Source organism: Coffea eugenioides, chromosome 2 (assembly GCF_003713205.1).
Source record: "Coffea eugenioides isolate CCC68of chromosome 2, Ceug_1.0, whole genome shotgun sequence".
Taxonomy (NCBI): Eukaryota; Viridiplantae; Streptophyta; class Magnoliopsida; order Gentianales; family Rubiaceae; genus Coffea; species Coffea eugenioides.
In genome coordinates this window covers 13,113,484-13,123,457 of record NC_040036.1, presented here as the reverse complement: position 1 = coordinate 13,123,457, position 9,974 = coordinate 13,113,484, and the positions used below count along the sequence as shown (strand labels likewise).

General features: G+C 34.6%; 1 long non-coding RNA gene across 7 annotated transcripts; it reads left to right on the top strand.

Moving 5' to 3' along the window:
- The first annotated feature begins 1,755 nt into the window (after positions 1-1,755).
- Positions 1,756-6,934, top strand: LOC113760487. 7 transcript variants are annotated; one of them, XR_003467051.1, is made up of 12 exons: positions 1,756-2,035; positions 2,142-2,226; positions 2,409-2,448; positions 2,537-2,598; positions 3,408-3,479; positions 3,792-3,824; positions 4,179-4,231; positions 4,344-4,419; positions 4,616-4,667; positions 4,788-4,888; positions 4,965-5,068; positions 5,983-6,934. It is a non-coding gene; the product is annotated as an uncharacterized LOC113760487 (long non-coding RNA). The 7 variants fall into 7 exon arrangements; XR_003467049.1 differs by having other exon boundaries at positions 2,138-2,226; XR_003467050.1 differs by having other exon boundaries at positions 1,756-2,226; positions 5,983-6,117; positions 6,512-6,934.
- Positions 6,935-9,974: the final 3,040 nt, after the last annotated feature.

Here is a 9,974-nt window from a genome sequence, read left to right as displayed (position 1 = left end):
GGTAAGTCGGTAACTTCTCCATAAATAACTGTTATACTTTTATGACAAAATTGTTAAAAATTAATTGTTCACAATAAGTTTTTTTTTTTTTTTTTTTTAAAAAACGTGTACCAATTCTATCAGAATTTTACTGACCTTGGCTCAACCAAACATTTTCAGTATGAGTATTTGCTTTGCTGCCCAATTCTTAACCTTTTAAAGCTGGGAACCATTACCATTTCACTTGCCCTGATCCATAACACGTCCAAGATGGTTAGAGCTCCTTTTTTTAAAAAAAATAATAACGAGTTTAGATGGATTCGGTTCTCTCCACGTCACGAATCAAGGCAAAAAACTTTTTTCTTTGTCAAAAGGAAACGTAAAGAATTTGAACTGCCAAAATTGACAAAAATTTGGATAGACTTGATCTTGTAAATTTAATGACCCAAATTTTATTATTTAAATTGGTGAGATAGTATGACAAATTTTGAGTAACTAATTCTACATAGATCGAATTTACCCAAATATTTGCTAGATCGAGTCTCCAAAATTTTGCTAGTTTTTGAAATGTCGGATGTGATTTAAATAGTTAGGTGTACATAAATCCTCATGTGGTGTATATTGGCAACCATTTAACATCCGACATTTGTATTCCATGCACATTCTTTTGGAATAGCATCTTCTTTTGGATATTGGCCCTAGCCTCCAATTCTCATATTATCCTTGACGGGTTGGGTTGGTGATTTTGCTAGAAAGATTATAATAATTGGTGCTGCCATAAAAGGATTTAATTAGATAAGAAAATTTAAGTTCAAAGGCTAAATTAGACTAAGGGCCGCACTTGATAAGTGCTTTTATCCAAACAATATACTTTGAAATAGTTTATTGAAAAGTATTATACCTAATCGAGCTTTTAATAAAATCACTTATTAAATGCTCAAGCGCTTTTAAATATATTATTTGGATATACAATTCTATAAATACTTATTCTTATTGTCTTGGATAACGTGTAATTCAAAAAAATTTAAATTTATTTATTTCTTTTTTTAGTTCATAATATAGGATAAAAATGATTAAACTTAATATTTTATTTTTTAAAAAACACAAAAAGCTATTCTAAAGGTATCAAATTTGATCTTATAACCTCAAAAGTTTCACTCATAATTTTATGGAATGATATTCATCAAATGCCTAAAAAGTACTTTTAGCAATCAAGCATATTTTCAACATAAGTAGATAAAGAGCCGAAGGCCTCTGATGACCTGGAATGGTTTTCGTCGTCCTCTCACGTGCCGCACATGTGAGTCACCAGCCTCTTTTTTTCCGCGCAATGCGCCAAATACTTCCTCTCTAGGGTTTTCTTAAATTTCCTCCGCCTCCGCCGCCGCCGCCGCCGCCGCTTTCTCTCTTCTCCCCTTCTCTCCTTCGCCTCACTTTTATCCTCAGAAGCTAAACCCATCCCAACAGTCCTTGATCAGATCTTTCCCTCTTCCTCTTGCTCTAAAAATCTTTATTATCTCTCCTTCTCCTTTCCTTCCAACTCTTTGATTTTATTCTTGAATATTACTTCAACTTTTTTATTTTTTTTCTTTATTCTCATGTTTACTGTGCCTGCCTGCCGTCCCCAATTCCCCACTCAACTCGCCACACCGGCTACTACGACCAATTTGTCATGTCTCCCAGCTCCGGACATCACAGAATTTAAAAGCTACCAGTTGCCACGTTCTGCTGGTCCCTAGGCTTTTCTTTTCTATCCACAGCACTCCACGCGTCCATCCGGCCCAAGCTTACAGCTAGATGAAGGAACAAAGCATAGGCCTCCACTACCCGTGCCAACTGCCTATTTGTTCCGTGTTTTCATTTAACATTTGAAGCTTCAAACCCTGTAAACGATACCTAACCTTTTCCACAATCGTCTTTTATTTTCGTTCCTTGGCTGAGAGACTGCCGACTTTGTCTTGGCTGGGATTACTTTTGATTTGTTGACTTTTATTTTTCGGTCAAATATAGAACCGAGAGTGAAGCATTGACTGCTGCTTCCTCTCTATTGTTTCAGGTACTACCTCGGTTCTTCCGTTACTTTCCGTTAATTAGTGATTATTTTTCTCTCTTCTATTTGGTTGCGTCGATGTTTTGTCTTGTTTTTTCTGGAATGCAGCTAGAGTGTAGATATGTGGTGGCCCTCTTAGAGATGATCTGAAAGAAAATATTCAATCCCAGATCTTCAAGCTAAAGTAGTAGAGTGAGGTATGTGCGATTTTCTCTAATTTTTTTCCTAATTATTTCATTTCATAGGATTTTTTTCTGAATTTTCCTGAAATTTTTTTAGAATGGCAATATTGATTTTATTAGAAATGCCTCTACCGAAATTTTTCTGGCTGCTTTTCAAGTTTATTATTGCTAATTAATTGGATTACTGGAATGGACAGGTTGTTGCAGTTAAGCAATTGGATAGAAATAGACTCTAAGGTAACCGGGAATTTTTGGTTGATGTTCTTATGTTCAGTCTTTTATATCATTCTAACCTTGTAAATTTAATTGGTTACTGTGCTAATAGGGACCAGAGGCTACTTGTCTATTAGTTCATGCCCTTGGGATCATTGGAAGATCATCTTCATGGTATCATTTCAGGCATTCTTGTTCATTATCTTGTCAATTGTTTGCGGTTTAGTTATTGCATGCATTTTTAAGTTAAATTTACATGTTTACTGAAATTTACAAACTACATAAATTTTCTTAAGGAAGGCATGATGACTGTGTAAGTTTTGTTTAGTAAGTTAATTGGGTTTTTTCTACTTAAACTAACTTTTATGTTGATTGCTCTTTCTTTACAATAATGCCATTTATAAGGAAAAATAAAATGCAGAACTAATGAAGCCTCAAGGATAGAGCTTAGGCTCAAACTTGCTTATTCTAGGTATGGGGGTCAATATTCGTTTCAGGAAAAGGGGAAAGGTGGGGTTGGGGGCATATAAGTGGCATAATATGGTGAATGGATGGTTTGGTGTTTTTAATAGTGGTGATAGCTGCTAGCATTGAAGAATCTTAAGTCCTTTAAGGTACTGTCTTCATTATTTTGTCATTTCTCTCCATTTTTTTTCCTTCCATGTTTGAACTATTGTGGTGTTGCTACTTTTTGTAATTATCAGCTGTTCTTTTTGCTTGTTTCATGGTTGTTTGTTTTGATTTTTCTGCCCTGAAATTTTCTGTTGGTTTTTTGTCCGATAAAATCCATCTAAAGATGACTATTATTTGTGTTAGTATGGCTTCTGCCTCCGATTAGTGATGCAAATTTACTTCTTTTTCAATATCGAACCAGCCTTTGCATTTAGAATAATGTCTTCTTTAACTTTCTGCCTTTTGTTTTCCCTGTATTCTATACTTTTAGATGATTTATTATTGTTTTCCTATTATTGTTGATCTATTAGGGTTCAGCTGCAGAAAGTGCTTTCTCGGGGATTTGATGAAAGTTCTTGGCCACTCCAAACTAAAACCGGCAGGTATACTCTACAAAAGATAAAAGGGACAATTACCTGCCATATTCACTCTTTTGTAGGTTAATACATACTTGAACATTTAAAATTGTACTTATGAGAAAATTGGAATAGCTACTCAAACTTGGTATATTTGTAAAATTTTGACAAGATTGATAAACATGCTATATTGTTTACATGGTATTTTTCTTACTTGTATTTTGCTAAATGGTTTAAACCATGCCATGAGATAGATGGATATATTCAATGATGCACTGGAATGTTTCTATTTTCATGCTTAATAGTTGCTATTAATTCATTTTCTATCTTCTGTTGCAGCTTCTAGAAATAGCTCAAGTTCCTGATGAACATGTGAGATTCAATTTCTTCTGGTTTCTTTACCTTTTAACGAAATGCTTTTAACTGTTGGCATACTGCATGCAACCTTGTGCAATTTAAACATTGTTTCTTTAAATAACTATTTCTACATAAGAAGGTCCCAGGATTGATGTATGTAAGGGTATAAGCACGTTACATATAACCAGTTAGGTTAATCAGTATGGTTGTTTACTTAATGTGGAGTTAGATCCATCGACCTATTTAGGCAACTAAACAAGGGTATCCAGAATTAGCCCATTCTTGATGTAACATCTTTTTCTTGGGTTACACAATTTCATAGGCATCATTTTGATATTAAAGGATTATGCTGCTCCTCTTTTTTTACAGGTGAATGAATTCAAGTTGATAGGGAAGTTCAAAATTTTCAATCCCAACAACTTGTAAGTGTTATGCTTCTCATTTGAAGCTAAAATATTATTTGCTTCAAGCACTGTGGGCAATGCTTCCTTCATGGAAAATGCAATGGAATGATATATTTCTGCTATCATATAGATGGGTGAACTTGAAAGCAATCAAAAGACTTGTACAATAAAGTGCACTGAAGATGGAGATTATTCCAAATCCAAAGGTTCTATTTCTTAACTATCCGTTCTGCATTCTGCCAATGTATTTGTTCTTCTATTTAATTTTGTCTGATTAATAGGAAGTAGATGGGGTGAAAGTTCTTCAACTTGAAACTGCTACTGGCGCTACAATAAGGATACATTAACCTTATCTCTTGATATTCATTTAAACATCTTTATTTTCCATTTCTTTCCATTTAGGTTTATCAATATGGCATTTCACATTCAGTCTCCTCTCTACCAACAACCAAAGGTAAGAAGTAAAATCATTTACTTTCAGCCCCCACCCCCAATCAGTTCTTTGATCATGCTATTGAATTCTGTTTTGAATACTATATGAATTGCTATTTATTCATGCATTTAACCTTTACAGTCCGACCTGTACACTTTGTCTGATGACGGCTATGTGGTCTGCAACGAGGCTAGGAAAAATCCAACTAACCCAACTATGAATTGGGACCTGAATTTAAGAAGGTTGAGATTTTAGCCCCCTATCTTTCTCCACAGGTTGAATTGTTTATATAGCTAATTGTTTTTTTCACTTTTTTAGGTAGGCAACTTCTTAAGTCGTATCAAGTCTATTCCCAGTATTGTTGAACTAGACAGCCTAAAGATGAGTGGTGATGGTGGTTTGGATCTGGTATCACCCTGAAGGTAATACAAACTAACTACTTGTCTCCCTATTACTCTGTTTCCCTGTTACCCTGTTTCTGAAGCTTTATGGATGTATCTGTTCCTTGAAGATTTTCTTGTGATGTGGCAATTTGTGGTTGTACAGTGGTTTGTTATTTCTTATTTAGTGTCCATATGGCATATGCATTAATTTCTTCTTTTCTTTTTTTTTCCCCTTGTTTTAAGGGGAAAGTGACAATAACTGCAAAACCTGGAACCAAATTAGAAATTCCAGACAAAGTTGTAATTGCTGATAAGGTAATATATGCAGCCGACTGCCTTAAAAATTTGGTTCACCGATTCAAAAAAAAAATTGGTTCATGGTGCATAGCAATTTGGCTTTACATTCTCTATCTATTGCTAGGTTATAAATGGCCTTGAGGATATTTAAGAGGTCTAATTCTCTGGAAGTGATGCATAGTTTTGCCATTTTTAACGTTGAAAGAAATATTTGTTTCCATTTGTTTTCTTTGTGCAATTTTTTTTTAAAGAGAAGGTACTGAAAATTCGAAAAGTGATTGACTACTTTTGAACTATTTAAAAAGATTATTTGAGAGATATTTGGTGAATTATGGTCCATAAGAAAGAATAATTGGCACTGAGAATATTTCAAGCAATAAAAGATGAAATCCCTTCAAAAGTTGTATAATTGAAATTACATTGTTGATATTAAGTTCCAAATTTTGAACTTTAAGTATCATCAACTCCAAACTTCATATTTATAGGGTGAACTGGTGGTTTAAGAAGAATTATTCTCAATTTCGCAGAATGACGTTGGATGTTAATGTAGGAAAAATTTAATCTGATTGAAAAATTCTTTTGTAATAATCCATTGTTCATTCTCTTCTGCTTGTTATACATGTACTTAACCCAAATCGTCATTTGGTTTTTTGTAGGACTGGTTCCAAAACTGAGCTTGCTCCAGTTTCAGTTTCAACAGGTTCTCGCACTGATGCAATACCATATTCTGGGAAATATGATGGGGTAGTTGGCATGTTGGGTACAATAGAAGCCATCAACGTTCTAAAGCGGTATGTTGGCTAAATTGGCTTGACTGACTCTTGTTAGCCCTCTTGAATTCTTAAATTGTACCATGGCCCAAAATTCAAGGTTGCAGTTGTTTGCTGGTTTGCTTTACCTAAATTTTTCGCTTGTTCGATGGTAGGTAATTTTTTTACGGAGTTGGAATCTTAGAGAATTGCCTTTCCCCCCTACTCCTTTATGTGTTTCTTGGATCCTTGCTTTACTAATGCTGCTATGCAATGGTCTTAATGCTAATTTTTTCATCTTTTTTCCTTGTATGCTTTGTTCTTTCCCTTATGCTAAATATCTGGCTGTGATTGTTTGCTGCTTTTTGATGTTTTATCTTTTCTGGAGTTTTGTTTGATTTCTTTTGGATTTTTCATAAGAGATGTTAAAAAGTAGGAACAAGTTTTTGGATACAAATCTGGAGAAAGTTTGTGGAGCTTCCCACACATTCATTTGGCAACCAAGATACACGTGATGCTTTGTCTGCAGCAATCCACCATGAGAACAAAGCTGTCATGTACCACTGCAAATATCCGCTTTTAAGGTTTATTGATGACTTCATTTTCATGTCAACGTCAAAGAAACGGGCCTCTTTGTTCTTCTCCCGGTTGCAAGGAGGATTTCATGGCTACAACTGCTATATGAATAAAGGGAAATTTGGTGTAAATTTTGATATGGATCATGTATCAGGATTCAGGTCAAATATACTCTATATGGGTTAACTCTATGGTTGACCATAGAGTAAATTTTGAAATGAAGCTTATGGATTTGAAGCTCAAGATAAGATAGCTGATTTGGATTCCTATTTTCGTGAAACAATTTTGCCTCCTACTTATTCATGTGTATTTATATTTAGCTGTGTACACAAATTATTAACTGACAAACATTTTTGTTCCATGAATCCATATGTCTAAGTGGGCATATTTTCTGTTTATCCCAACGCGCGCAGCGCGTTTTGTGCCTCCTAGTTTTACCAAAAACACCGAACCTCAAATGGACACTAAAGCAATGTTGAAGGACGAAATGGGCATGAGTGAGAAAAAGCTAAAGGAATAAATTCCCATCAATATAAGTACCGGGTAAATATTCTTACCAGTTGAGGTGGATCTTAGCAAGATTACACCTGCCCTCTATTGAAGCCTATTCAGGTCTTGAGCTTTTTCGTGGGTCGCCCTGGTTAGGCCCAGCCATGGGGCAATGGCAATTAAATTGTCTTTGCCAACCATCTATCTATCTTCGGCTGGGCATGTAGACCTAGCATGACAAATGGGCTTATGTTCGTCCATCTATTCCTGGTTACTTGACGCTTTTTTCAGTTTTGGAAGTTGAGGAGTATGGGCTAACGAATCGAATGTAGTTTCACTATATTGTTATTTTCATATTTGTGGGCTGTGCTTTTCTTTCTTTTTTTTTTTTTTGGTTTTTTGAAAGAAAAGAGAATAAAGCCTCCATATGTGTATTATCAATAATTATGCCGTTTTTCTTTCCCAAAAAAATTTTTTTTTTTTTTTTTATGTTTCGGTTATACTCTATAAATTTTGATCTAGCTTAAGCCTCCCTAGTTGGAAATGGAAATCCTTAATTGAGCTATTTAATTGTTGCTAGTTATTACAAGGTTAATGCATTTAAATTTTTTCTTACTACCTATTTAAGTTAGTTAGTGGTTAATCAATACTACAGCCCTAAAATTGAAGAACAGATTTTTGACCCCTCCTAATTAATGAGTTGTAGAACAAGCCTTTCTGCAAAATTGGTATTACTAAATTTGCAATATTACAACTGAAACAAGAAACCTGACAACTATAACAGCTTAGGCGCGCTCAAGTCGGAGTTTAGTTCGGTTCCAGAAGGATTCCATCCCATACAAATGATGTTTTGAATCTTGACCCCATATTTTTTCTAACTGTTTCACCCCTTCCTATATCCTTCATACTTCCAACTGTCAGGAGTAGGATTCGAATCTTAAATCTGACGTCAAAGAAGACTGTTTGTATAAAATCAATTCACATGCATCTTTTACAAATTTATTGCTAATTGTGTGATATTATATTCGACCAGCTTGTATGTGCTGATGGTTACAGCAGCAAAGAGCTGGAGATTAATTTTTTCTTTCAAATTTTAATACCTTACAAGTAGGTTTTCAAATCAATTAAGTCTCTCAAGAGCCCATAGGCAAACCAGAAATGGCCTTTTTGCAACGAGATATAATTTTTTTTTTTTTTTGGTTGAGTGGTTTGATATATTGATTCTCAAACTCATTCTGTTAGTTTAATATGTCAAATAAAAAGAAATCCACCCACAGAACTACAAGGGGGTGGAATGGGTTAGGCGGTTCGCAGAGAGGAAGTATAAGTGAAAGGTGTCAGTTTAAACCTTCCTATTTACGCAAAAGAAAAAGCAGATAAAAAAAACTGAAAAACAAAAGTCAAAAAAGAAAAGGAAAAAACAATTTTAAATAACTTTTCAGATGTATTATGTGAGAGTACTTTATTATTTAAAAAAATTTCTTATTTTGATCGCGGGGCACTAAAATACAGAATTTAGACCAATAGAGGTTACGAAACGTTTGGTGTGTTTCTTGTGGTGATCGTTACATCCCGCGATTTTGACAGATATCTTCACATTAAGTGAAGATTTTTTGTGCACAGATACTTTTTCCGAGTCCCAAGATTTTTCTCGTGGGGGGCCTGAACCAGTGAACCTTACCAAGTGGCTGTAGCATCGACGGTTTGTGAAGATAGATGATAAATTTCGCACTTAACACAATCGTAGACAACCTTCTCAAGGGTTAAGAAATTAAAGTATGGTAGCTTTTTCCTTTTTGACGAAACTGCCTAAGTTTGATGAATTCTTGAGAGTGACCGACCGAATAACAAACAAAGAGATACAGTGACCCGGTCCCTAAACTATTTCCACTGTCGTCTTTTGACCCTTCAAAAACAAATTGTCAGAGATATGCCCTAATTTCTTAATAGTAAATTGTCTAGGGAGTCATTAAACTATTTCTATTATCAAGTTTTGGTCTCTAATTTAAATTTTATCTCAGTGCATCCCTTGAACGATTAGAAAGTGTATACTTTCAGGTTTTCTGCCCATTTTAATCATAAGTGACAGTCAGAACCACAGGAAATTTGTGTCCATCCATTTAATATAACCATCGAAACTAGAATAAAAAAAGGTTAGGAAGAAAAATACATTTTGCTTTACCATCATTAGATTTCGTCTTTTGTAATACTGAATAATAAAGTGTATTTTTCGTCTTAACCCTTCTAATTCTGGTCCCAATGGTTACTATATTAAGTTATTAGACAAAATTATTCTTTGGTTCCGATTACACACTTATCACTAAATGGCGTAGAAAGGTTGAAAGTATACTCTTTTAATTGTTTGGGGACTATTCTAGATAAAATTTAGATTAGGGGCAAAAACTTGACGATGAAAATAGTTTACCCCCCCTTGTTCTGTTGACATTGACAGTTAAATTTGACAGAAGTCCTTAAATGGGACAACTTTTTAGTTGAGGAATTTGTTTGCAATATTATATTATGAAGAGGCCAAAAGAGTGCAAATGGAATAGTTGAGGGGTCGAAACGAATAGTATCCTTTAATACAATTGGCGTTCGAGTAAACATGTTGACGTGGGAACTATAGAAATCAAAATTTTAGAAAAAAAATTCTCTACACTCGCAAATTTAATACACATAGTCGTTACACATAGTGGCAAATTTAATACAAATGTATACCACCCCCTCCCCTCCAACAATCACGGGTAGCATGCAAGGTCTCGTTACGTTAAGTAGAAGGAATTTCATGATACAATCCAGTCCAACCGGTTTCTTTCACGGACTTCCTATACACG